This window comes from Protopterus annectens, chromosome 1.part0 (genome assembly GCF_019279795.1).
Source record: "Protopterus annectens isolate FY-2018-M chromosome 1.part0, PAN1.0, whole genome shotgun sequence".
Lineage (NCBI taxonomy): Eukaryota > Metazoa > Chordata > Ceratodontiformes > Protopteridae > Protopterus > Protopterus annectens.
Genome location: NC_056725.1, coordinates 664,240,977 through 664,254,302, shown reverse-complemented (window position 1 = coordinate 664,254,302; position 13,326 = coordinate 664,240,977).

Below are 13,326 nucleotides of genomic sequence, written 5' to 3'. Positions count from 1 at the left end.
CCAAGTACAGAGTCTTGGATCTCCCTTCGCACCACAGACCGGACACCTTGGAGGGTGAGTGGACGTACTCCTCCGGCCACGCTTGCAGAGGGGGGACAGGCCCCATCCCCTGCAGTGCTTCCACCCGAAGGTGGCACAGGGCCACTGGAGGAGGGTCCAGCCTGGGCACTAGTGCCAGGTGCAGTCACCAGCTGAGGTGGGAGAGGTGGGTCCGCTGGGACCTGCCTTCCCAAGCGTTCTAGGTTTGTGGGTATGTTATGTTAGTTTGGGTTAGTGGCATATTATTCCATTCCAATTAGTTGTAACAGCATGCATTGGTATTCCCATTAAACAAACACCCAGATATTAACACCATTGAATAATGGGCATATCAATATCACATGCATTATTTGAACGGAAATACACAATCAAACGACATGCAGGGTTGATTAATGGCAACAGGCCATCAGGTTTGCAGGTATGAACAGGGCACATGCACAAACAGACATGCATATATTTGTGAACAGGACAAATGTCCATGGTTAATGAAATGTTCACATACCAATATTTAGTGAGTGTTTTAATTTGCAATTATAGGGTGGGGTGGAGAAAGAAAATGATGACACATTCATAAGTTATACATTGATATACATTTGTAATAGGTACACAATTAACTTGAGGCTGATGTTTCGTAATGATTTTTATTTGACTGTCATGCTAGACCTGTTACAGATACATCACTATCCTAGTTATTTTGAATTTGGTCAGATACATCATCCTGCTACACTTCGATGACAGGACAGGGGACAACTATGGCTGTTTAGTTTGTCAGACAATCATTCATTCTATCTGCAAATTGTTTACTGTCATCACCATATACAGATTTTGGCTTAAACATTCAAGATTCAGACACACTGAAATCAGTTTGGGATGTTAATTTGTAATTCCCACATGCATTTAGTTCTGTGGAGACACACTGAGGCTTATATATTCGGGGGTTATTACTACTTTATTGATTGTTACATGACCCTTTCTGTCACTCTCACACATCCTGCAATTTCACAGTTCAGGTTGGTACTTCTAGGCTTTGTTCACATATTAGACCTGTGGTGATTCAAACACTTTCCAGCAGCCTCACTTCTGTCATGATTCAGCATTTCAACAGGGGATATATCTCACATGTGATTACCTCGGATTCTGAAGCTATACTCTTGGACTACTGCAGGTTATACTGTATTTAATTAATGGTGGGACATCTGTATTACAGCACTATTTATTTCTATCAATTATATTTCCAGTTACACTTGCATACTGCTGAACTTGTTGCAGCCATACCTGCAGACTTTCACTTCTTGCTTGCACATTATATTTCTTTTAATCAATACAGTGCAGTGTTCTGATACGTGCTACACTATAATATTTATTTACAAGTTCTATGTGGGGTTACTAACCTGCATGGTGGCGCAGCCGCACCAGCCTCTTGGTCATGCCTCGGTTCGCAGAGCGGACACCTGCAGCTGTAATACAAAAGCATGTAATATTGGAATACACATCTCCATGGTATCAGCTAGTTGAATTCCTTACATACATAAGTAAAATGTAACTTACTCAGTAGTGGGGCATTGGGCGTATCCCGGGCCTCCTGGATCCATTGGGTCAACTGGTCTTGCTTACGCCGCTTCAGGTCCGCATGGTGGTGACGGACCTGCTCACCAGTGCATGGTATGCCAGTAGCACTAGTAAGATCATGAGCCAACTGGTCCCATGCCTCCGCCCTGTACGCTCCCCATGAGACCTGGCCCTGCATGAGTTGGGCCTCATGATGGTGAACTAGGAGCCAGACCATGTATCTGGATTCCTCAACGCCCCACCGCTGTGCTCGAAAGCAACGTCCCTCCCCTACTCCATTCATTCTGCCTGCAGGTCTGTTCTACAATCGGTTCTGCTGTGTATTCCCGCCTATGGGGCTTATATATGCTGATTTTCCCGCACATTTCTATGATTGGCCGTTTTGGAATTGTATCCACTTCACAGAAACTGCTTTATCATGCTCCATTCTGGATTATATCCTATATATATATGCTATTTCTGCATTTCTAAGTACTGCTGTTATGGCTTAGTGGTTTAGTACCTTGACTCTAGTGCATGGTATCCTGGGTTCGAATCTGACCACTGATTTTTAATTTTCAAGACACTCTAGAAATGAGTTGAGGACCTGTCAATCAAACATGCCAAAAGCACTTTTAAGCACTTAAAACCAGGTCTGCACTCGTTTGCGCGGAGCTAACGCATGCGCACTGGCAGTTAGCTTGTGGGAGCGGCGCGCAAACGGTGTGCGCTGGGATAAACCTTAATTGGCTGGTGACACACATGTTAAGCTGAGCACAGCTAGTTGCACACAGTTTGAGCCTGTTAAACCAGTGCTTAGCTACGGGCAAGCAATTTGCAGCTTTTTAAACACTACTCAGCTACAAGCGCTCTGTCTCACTGCAGCTTAGCTATCAGTACATTTCTAAATATTTTTATTATTGTGTTACTTCAAAATATATGCTCCATTTCATTCCATTTTACAAAAGGGTATACTTTTACATTTATACGATACTGTCAGGGGCCTTTTTAGTGCTTATTTACAAAAAAAAAAAAAAGGTTGTTGTGTGGGCTCGAACCCTGCCTGCCTACTCAAGCCAGCAACTCTACCGCTAAGCTATTTCTTCTTGGCTTACTTTGCATATTTAGTTCTCATATCCTTCTCCACTGCCTGCTAACTGCAATTGCGCTAGTAGCACACCTGCGCACACGAGCGCACACAGTAGCACACATTTACAGGGTTTAAAAAAAATAAAACCATTTTTATTTTTATTTTATAGCATCTGTTCACTTTGCACACTGATGGTCTGTGGGGGAATGTGTTGTGTTGTGTGTTTATTTACATTTCCATGGCTTCTCTTGTGGCTGTTTACTTTCAGCCATTCTACACTTCCGGGGGCGTGTCCTCATGCAGGGCTTAGCCTACGGACACGCCCCCTACTCTCTTACACGGACCGTGTAAGAGTTACAGTGTGATTCAGCATGCCTCATGCACCTCATGCATATGCATGACATGCTGACATCACACCGTTTAACTGCAGCCTCCGTGTAAGAGTTATAACTCTTACACGGAGGCTTCCTGAATCTGGCCCATAGTATTTATACATAACATCTTAAATAACTATGCACACTATTTACATTAGCCTGACACTATAGCAAATCTTAATCTATACAGTTACTTTATAAGTGCGTCCAATCAATTATCAGAGTGTCTGATCAATTATTGTATAGTGTCAACCAATGATAAGACTTTTCCCCAAGGGTTGTTGATAAATTGCTTTGGATAAATTCTTAGTTCTTTAATTTTATTTTCCAGTAATGCTGTGGTCTTCAGTAGGCTGTAGAAGTCTTCCAAAGTTGGTATTGTGTTTGTTTTCCATCTTCTTGTTGTACAATTCCTTGAAATTGCAAGTTTAGTTCATACTAGATAGACCTATTCAAATGAGGACCTTTGTTCTCATTTAATAATACAAGAGCTTTACTTAAATAAAATGATTCATTAAATAAAGCTTGTAGAAAGTTTTTAATACCATTCCAAAATGGCTTCATTTTAACACAATCAAAGAAAATGTGGTTCCAATCTGCATTGTGCACTTGCTCACATCTCCAACATATTCCTTTCATGGAAGAACTAATTTTACTGATTCTGTCTAGGGTTAAGAATGCTTTGTGCAAGCATTTCCAATTAAAAACTTTCTAGTTTTGTGTAAAGGATGTATATTTTATCGATAATAAGATATTTGTTTTAATATCTTCAGTTAACTGTATTGAGTGTCCTTTTGTTATATATTTCCAATATGAAGTTTTGGGTGTTGTTTTATATTTTATCAATATTTTGTAAAATTTTGAAATACTTTTTCCAATGTCAGAGTCATTATATATGATTTCGTATATGTATTTCTTAAATGTAGGTATTTAAATGAAGGATTGTTAATTATTCTACTTAAATCTTGTGAATATCACAGAATACTCTATATTGTTAGACCTGTTGTGGAATTTTGTATGTTGTTTTTATTACTTTCATATCTAAAACTTTTAGTTCTTTGATACATTGGAGCCAACAAACAAATCCTTTCTGTTCCCCGGAATTAATAATTTCTCTGTATATTTTATGTGGAAAGTTCTTTGTGACTATAAATGGTATTAAAAGATCAAACCAGATATTTAAATCTATATTTGCATTAATAATTTTCCTAAATGAGTCAATGTAATAATTAATTATATGAGTTTTAGTGGGTTTAGTTATGTCATATTGCATACTAATACATAATATGTGCCATAGCAAATTGTTTATATCTATTTGAAATTTTTTTTGTAAATCAAATTCATTTACTGATATTACATTTAATAATTCTTTCCAATTTGCAGAGTAATTTGGACTTATCCAGCCTGAGATTGTTTTAGATATTGATGCTTTTATATATGTTTCTATATCAGGAAAGTTTAATCCTCCCTGTTTCCATGGTCTGATATGATGTATTAAAGCTATTCTGTTTCTTTTAAGAAACCATAAACATTTTATTAGACATGAATTTATTTCTTTAAGTATATTCCTTTCTTGTAATAGTTGTATTGCCACGGGCATATATAGGATCTTGGGTAGTAAACGTTTTTTATTAACTGTAGTCTATCTTCAAATGTTAATATTATTTTGTTCCATTTTTCCACAGAGATCTTAATTGTATTGATGATATTATTGTAGTTTTTTGAGACTAATTCATTATTATCTTTGCATAACTCAATTCCTAGATATTTTAAGGTAGATTCTTGTTTCCCTATGGTGTGATCCCCCTTAGTCTGCAGTTCATTTTTTATTTAAAAATAAAAATTTTGATTTTGATTTATTGAAATGGAGTCCTGAAGTCATGTGAAATTTGTCAATTAATATATCTAATTCTTCTAATGTCTCTTTTGTATTAAATAATGTTAGTAATACGTCATCAGCAAATAGCATTACTTTAGAATTGTATTGTTCATAAACATCTATTCCTTTGATTTTTATATTGTTACAAATTAAATCTGCCAATATTTCAGTAGCCAGAGCAAATAGAATTGGTGACATGAGACATCCTTGATTAGTGCCTAGTGTATAGATTCAGAGGTAAAAGGACCTAACTTGACATACACTAAATTATTTGTATATATATATCCTCTAGGAGATGAACAAAGGTTGCAGGAAATTCAAATAGCATTAGGATTTTGAATAAATAGTCCCAATTTAGGGAATCAAATGCTTTCTATATATCTAAGTCAATTATGAGTGTTTTTTTATTTTCTTTATTTTCTTTATTAACATAATTAATATTGTTGTGTGTGTCTATGATATATAAATTCAGTTTGATCATTATTTATTGTTTTGGATAGTGGTATTTTCATTCTTTTGGTTAATACTGGTAAATCCACAAAAAAGGCGCTGAGGTTAATACTGTCATAAATATCTTATGCTCATTATTTAATAATGATATAGGTCTATATGAGATACAGAGGTTTGGGATTTTTTTTCCTTTAGGATTGGTGTGATTAAGGAATATCTCCAAGACGGTAGAATTAAAGCTTGTGACTGAATTTCTAATAGAGTTTTATGGAAGAGGGATAGTATCTTTGAAGGAAAAAGTTTATATATTTCCATAATTATGCCATATATACCTGGAGCTTTATTATTTTTACCCTCTTTTATTGTATCTGTAATTTCTTTGTAGGATATGGGTGCTTGCAGATCTAGTTTTAATTTTTCTGTTATTTTTTTTTTATATTAGAACATCTTTCATCTAGATTTAGTTGATCAATATGTATATTTTCATTTTGGAAATGTTCCATATAGTGATTTCTCTAGGCATCCAGAATGTCACCTATATCCAAAACACTTTTCCCTTTCTATTCATGGAAGATACTTTTAATGTTATTATTGTATTTTGATTCTTGTAGGTAAATTATGTAGATATTTGGGAGAAGTGGCCAAGGAATTAATTTTAGTTTCTCTAAAGCTAGCCTAGTTCTATGTGTTAGAATTTCATTGTATTTATTGTTTAATACTTCTATTTTCTTTTTCATCTCCAAATGATTTTGATTTTGATTTTTTTCAGCTTTTACTGACAAAAGTTTGGATTGTAGATCTAATAATTCAGAATCCCATTCTCTGATCTTTTTTTTCAATACCAAGTTATAGGATCATAGGTTCATAGGTAGGTACTAGGCTATCGGCCCAAGGGCCTAAGTAAGCCTCGCCAACAAGGTTCCCTGGCTTACACCACCCAAGAAAGTTAATTTCCTATGCCCCTGTCAAGCAGAGCCACAGATATGATCCCTGGGGTTTATTTCCTATTTCCCATCCACTCATCAAGATTTTTCTTGAAGAGTGCTAATGAGGAACTTTGCTTTACATAGATGGGTAGCTTGTTCCAGAGTATGGGAAGTCTCTGGGACAGAAATCTATCCCTCCAGCATGTCCTGTTTATTGTGGTGACAAGGTTTAGGTACCTAGACCATGTAGCTCAGAGGGATTGTGATTTCTTTAGGTGTAGCATGTCCAACAGCTCTGGGTTTGACATAGTTTTATATGTTAGGCAGAGATCTCCTCAGAGTAGGCAATATGATACAGAATAAAGCTGAGGTTTTTTGAGATGGTTAATGTAGGACATCTGTTTGAGGCCAGTAATCCTCTTTGTGAGGTACTTCTGTGGCCTTTCCAGCTGCTGCAGATGTTTTGTGAGTTACATTCCAAATGGGGCGTTGTACTCTATGATAGGTCGAATGAGTGCCGAGTAGAGGGGAATAATGACCTCTTTTTTCTTGGATGAGAACCCCTTTGTGATGTGGTGTGCCATATAAAAGGATTTTCTGACTACTGTGGCAATGTGATTATCAAAGGAGAGACTACTATCCACCTGGGTCCCAAGGTCTCTTATCCCACATTCGGTGTTAAGTGGACTGCCATCTATGTGGTAATTCATGGGTACAGTGGTTTTACCAAAGGGGATGACAATGCACTTTTTGGCATTGGGCTTGAGGCCATGCATCTGACACCGGGCATCTGTCTCAGTGAGGCCCTTCTGAAAGATGTCCACATCATTTGGGGACTCGACTATGGTTCCTAGTCTGCAGTCATCTGTGAACTTCATTAGCCAGAGGCCTTCTGTGTTAGCCTGCACTTCAGAGAAGTAGATACCAAACAGGAGACATCGCAGGACTGAACCCTGTAGTACTCCACTTGTCACTGGCTTGAAGTCAGATTTGAGGTCTGCAACTTTTACAGTGTGGGTTCTGTCAGTGAGCCAGCTGGCAACCCATTTTATGATGTAGGGATTTATACCTAGTTTAGTTAGGTTACCTATAATTCCAGAATGGGGGATGGTTTAAAAGCCTTGGTGAGGTCAAGATAAGCTGTGTGAACCACCTTACCCTCATCTACGGCTTTGGTGACTGCCTCAAAGAAGTTGATCAGGTTCAGAAGACATGATCTGCCTTTCACAAACCCAAAATTGGTGGAGTCCAGAGTATAGAGGTTACCTAAGTCTTTGTTTATGAGTTCCATGATGATACATTCCATGGCCTTGCACACCAGGCTCGTCAGGCTAATAGGGTGATAGTTCCCATAATCAGTGGTGGCTCCCCCTTTATGGAGTGGGATAGCTGTTGCTGTGCACCATTCAGTGGGTGCAAAGCCTGTCATGAGACTATGACTGAACATGGCACTTAGGTTGGGAGCCAGATTGTTCTGAAGTTCGTGTAAAATGCAGCCTGGGATGTTGTCTCATCCCATGGATGCTGTGTTTTTGATTTTAGAGAGTGCAGCTTTTACCTACATAGATGTGATTACAAGGACTCTGCATTCTTCCTGTATAGATATGGGTCCTTTAGGGGGTGAAGGGGGGGTAAAGTTAGCACTGAACCAGGATGTTGGCAATATTAATTGGTTCTGTAATTTTCATGCCATTGAGCTGTAACTCAGAGCAGGTCTGGGTGTTGCCATTGAGATTCTTGACATAGCTATAGAATCCTTTGTGGTTGCCCTTGGAATCAGTGGTGATTTTGTTTTTGTAGCTAGCTTTGGAGGATCTTATAAGGGATCTCAGCTTTTTACTGAGGCTGACCAGGGAGCTCCTCCACTCATGGGATTTTACTCCCTTTTGCAACAGTTTCTTCTTTTTGTTGTAGAGTTTGTTTATGGCAGGGGACCACCAGATTGGCTTCCTTTTTTTGGATGATAGCATCTTGGTCCTGTTTGGGATAGCATGATCCATGCACTCATGTAAGTGCTTATAGAGTGCATTTGTGTAGGATTCAGCAGTCGTAACTGTATTGTCCATCTGCATGGGTGTCATGAAGTCTGTCACTTCTGTCTTAAGAAGCATGAAGTTGGCTTTGGAGACATTTTTTACAGTGGTTTCCTTAATGGTGGGTGGGGAGGGATGCAGCTTTCTAGGGTGATTAGCTTATGGTCGGATCTGACCAATGAGGAGTTGACTTCAGGTGTGGAACACCGGTCACTCATGTTGGTAATGACTAGGTCTAGGATATTGATGTTACTGGTGGGGGTGTGGATAAGATGATCCAGGGCATTGGAATTTATGAATTCCAGAAAGCATTGAGCAAAGGAGTTGGTACATGAGTAGTTTCCCCAGTTAATGGCGGGGGAGTTGAAATTGCTCATTATTAGGGTGTTTGGTTGAACCCTAATGTTTTCCAGTATATCAAAAAAAGAGGAGTGGGAATCCTGTGGCATGGTGGGAGATCTGTAGCAAGCTACAATTTGGATTGCAGTTTTGCCCAGACTTAGTTTCACTTGGATAACCTTGGATGCATTATGCTGACAACTAGCTTGGAGGTGTGGATATCCTTAATGAATTTGGACACACCTCTGCCTTTGGTGTTCTGGTCCAGGTTAGATGGCCGAAAAGTGTGTTATGAGTTATAGCCTGGTAATGGAGGGGTGCTCTCTAGAGCCTTGAACCAGATCTCAGTCACTGCACAGATATCGATGTTCTCCATTTTAAGGCGTGCTTCCAGTGATTGCATTTTGAGATTTAGACTTCTAGCATTGAGTATCATTACCCTCTGTTTTTGCTTGCCTGTTCCTTTTACCATAATGAATTTGTCATTTGAACCATGCCTAAAAAAGGCACTATGGGACAGCAATTGCCTTAGCCAGTATCCTGAATCCCAGGGGCAAAGCATTGTGGTCTGTCGACCATGTCGTCCCAGGCAGACAGATACTGGATCCCCTTAGAATGACAACAGAAGCTTAGCCAATTGTTGAAGTCAATCATTTTGTCTTTGTACTGCGGTATCATTCTGGGCTATTGCAGGATGCTACTCAGGGCTAGGGTCATACCTGCCTGGGCTACAAGATTGGAGAGCTCTTCCATGTCTCTTTTCATGTAGTCCAAGGAGGTACGTCTCAGGTCAATCACACCAACATGGACAATGACAGAGTCATATATGTACTTGTTGTGGAGTGACCTGAGTGCTTGGGTTATGTGGTGGATCCTGGCACCTGACAGGCATCTGACAGTAACCTTCTCCTTGTTTAGCTTGGTGAGTGGGACATCAATGTGAATGACTATAGAGTCACCTATAACTAGTGTGTTGGGTATGTTATTTTGCCTTATGGGCTGTGGTTTATTGGCACACTGAGTCTGTGGGCTATGTGTCATTTGAGTTGTATTGTGGCATGGAGGTTGCTTGCATTTCTACTTTGGAGGTCTCTGTTGCTTGAGCAGACTATTACTGAGAACCTCTGTGAATGTTTTTGTGCTTCTATATGTAGATTTTGGTGGTGTAGGTTTAGTGGGACTATGTGATGAGTGTGGTGTGGTGCAAGTGTTTACCTTCTCCTCTTGACTGTCAAATTCAGTCTTGGTTGGAGAGAGCTTTACCTCCAGTTTCGCTAGATGAGTGCTTCTCTCACAGGTTGTAGTGTTGGGTGGTAGGAGGAAAGGGTTGTCTGTGTACATGAGGCAATTGCTACATTGCCCCAAGATGCCCAGATTCATCTGATAGACAGAAGAGAAGACTTGGAGCTGACCCTTGGACATGCCTGAATAAAAAACTATTTTCCTCTATACAAGGGAGGAAAGTGAGTACAAGGACTGTTTTTCTCTAAGCAAGTGAGGAAAGTAAGTACAAAAACTGTTTTCCTCTGGGTAAAGAGGAAGATTGAGTGCTGTAGTAATTTATAGCTTATTTAGTGCTTACAACAAGTTCTGAACAAGTGCTGAGCATGAATAAGCAAATTCAAGTGCTAAAACTAAGAATCTGTACCTGAATCTTCTGGTAGATAGGCTACCTAGTGCTTACCACTCCCACTGATAAGCTAGAATGCTTTCTTCCAGCACAGAAATGCTTGGGGGGGGGGGCACAGAAGCTTACAAACAGTCCTGGATACAGCAAATCTGTATCTGGACTAGTCTAGTTACATGAAAGGTGGGAAACATATAATAGATGGTAATGATATTTATACCTAATGTTTGTATCACAATGTATTTTACTGGATATATCAAAAGTTATATTTCATTGTTTGCCTGCATTTAAGTAATCACTTTGCTGCTAACTTGCTTAAAGCATAACATTTGTTTTATGTGAAGATTGATGAAAGTTAGTGCATTTTAATTATCAGTGCATCCCTCTTCCCCCCATTTCCTACACATAAGGATTTTCATGTCTGTCATTTCTTGTTATAAAATGAGTGAAATTATAGGTTAAAAACAACCAATTCACTTATTGTGATTAATGATTACAAGTTCCCTTTCCATATTCATAAATTGCCATTTCATGGCATATACTGAAAGTTTTTAGATTTAAATGGCAACATTCTAGTTTGTATAATCAGCAAAGGTTAAACTGAGTGATTATTGTCAATTTAATACTATTTGTTCAGAATGTGATTGTTACATTCTGTGAAATTCCTACTTCATGCTTCTGTTGTCTCCTTTGAACAACTTTGTCAGTTTGATGTCATGTATACAAACTTTAGTTATCTTGGTAACTTGGTTGTGTGGGTTTTTTTTTTTTTTTTTTTTTGCTGTTGCTTACTTATTTGAGAGACCACAAGCTGTAATGCTTATTCTTATTATTAACTCCTTACAAGCATGTTTATACAGTCCATAGACTTTAAACCATTCTGGTTTCTTATTTGATATAAGTATATTTCCATCCTTACATACACACATATCAGTACTTCAAGCATGGGCAACAATTCCCATCCAGTTTTGCCAGAATACCATTCACTAGTTCGTGTGGTGTGTTTCCAGGCTGTTATTAAAATATCCAAACCAATATTTGTCCTGTTCCATTTTACCAGCCTGTTCCATGCAGTGACCAATCTGCCAGTGAACCACTCAACACACCTTCTATTCCCACAGATATTTCCATGAAGGAAATCTGATGACTCTGTAGCATTTCCGGCAACCCCAAACACCCCTAAAATCAGCTATCCCCATATGCCCAACGCGTCCGAGCAAGCTCACCTCCCAGACCACTGCAAAGGGTAATGCACAAGACCAAGTGCCCTTAGTCTTTCACAGTAACTCAGACTTCTACTCTTTTGTAAGTCCTTTATGTGTTTGAACCAAAATACATTTTAAATATAAAATTGCACTTATTATTATTTTTTTTTATCAAGAATCAACTTAATGAGCTATCAAAGTGTTGGGAAACCATCAATATGTGTACATGTAGTTTAAAACAGCCCTTTTATTATTTTATTTATATATATATATATATATATATATATATATATATATATATATATATATTATTTTTTTAAGATCAAAAACTTCATTGCCGAGAATCATGTCAGAGGCTCCTTAGAGCCATTAAGCATTATCATCACTCTGTCTCCATTACCATAGCATAAATTATAAACAAAGTATTTTATTATAATATATGAACATTTTATTGTACTGTCACTTTAAAGTATTAACTTTGTATTTGATAAGGGCATGTAGGTTTATTCATTCTGCTAGTGCTGTGAAGTAGTTTGATAATGTATGTATTTGTTTATTGGATGTAATCAATTATATTTAATATAAAATGCTGTTGGATTTGTAAGAAAATATCCCTTGAAGGTGAAAAGCTGGGGTACCAGGATTAAAATTATCTGGTGCTCACCTACTTTATGTGGAGTGTTTCATTTATATTCATTGCTTTATTCTTTGGTTTTTGGTGGTATTTTTGGAAAATGGAAGTCAATGGTTCCAGCAGTGTTACTTTTGGTGGTGATACCTTTTCCTGCTCCAATTTCATCAAGAAAAGGGGAAAGAAGTTTTCACAAACAAGTCCATGGGGCTGTCTAGAGAAATCGGGTAATTATGGCCAATTTAAGCAACTTGAGAGATGTTTGCTCAAAGAAGTAAGTTTGTTCTATGATACAAAATTACTAGAAAAATATTTGAGCTTAAAAATCATCCTTGTGGCCTAAGGGTGGATTGGTTACCAGCAGGAGAATTCGGTAAGGATGAACATGATTTACTTGATGAATGGAGAAAGGTGTCTCTTAAATGTACTCTTGGCTGGCTCAGAATTGATTAAACGTAACATTAGAAACAGTAAGAAATTGTGCAAGGACATTTGCACTTTGGAAGAACTAATTAAAAAAGACACTTTGGTGTCAGTGCGCAATATGAAAATGAATGAGATCTCATCTAAGGTTAATAAAATCAAAGATAAAGTCATTGCAAGGAAAAAAAGAAAACTGATGTGTGATATCAATGATTTGCAGTCTGGGCTAGTGTATCAATGGCAACAGACATCATGTTGGGGCTGGTCTAAAAAGAAACAATAAAATGCCCGTAGTTCAAGTAGAGACTTTTTGGCTTCCTCCAGTGAATTCTCTTCAAAGAAAATTGTGTCATTTGAGAGCATTCCTGGAGAAGAATCACCTGACTGAACTGTCCAGTTGGGACAGCAACAGAGGCCCATTGAGGGGCCTAATGGAAGAAACAGAAAGTCAAAACAAAAGGGAAGATACAACAAATAGACATCCAAACTCTCTTGGTGAACAGAATGAACTTAACATCATCAATCTGTTGAGTTTAGAATTAACTTTGGAAGCTAAACAGGTACTGTTAAGAGGCGCAAAGATTGTGCCGACTAAAATGCCTTGTGTGGCTAATGTATTAATTGAAGCAATGAAGTTTTGTCTAAAGTTGCATCTTAGAGTATTTTTCTCTCAAAGAGAAAACAGTGTATTTGAGTCCATTACCTTGCTTTGTAATAGTTTTGATAATTTTTATGACAGTGATGATTCATTATTGAATTTAT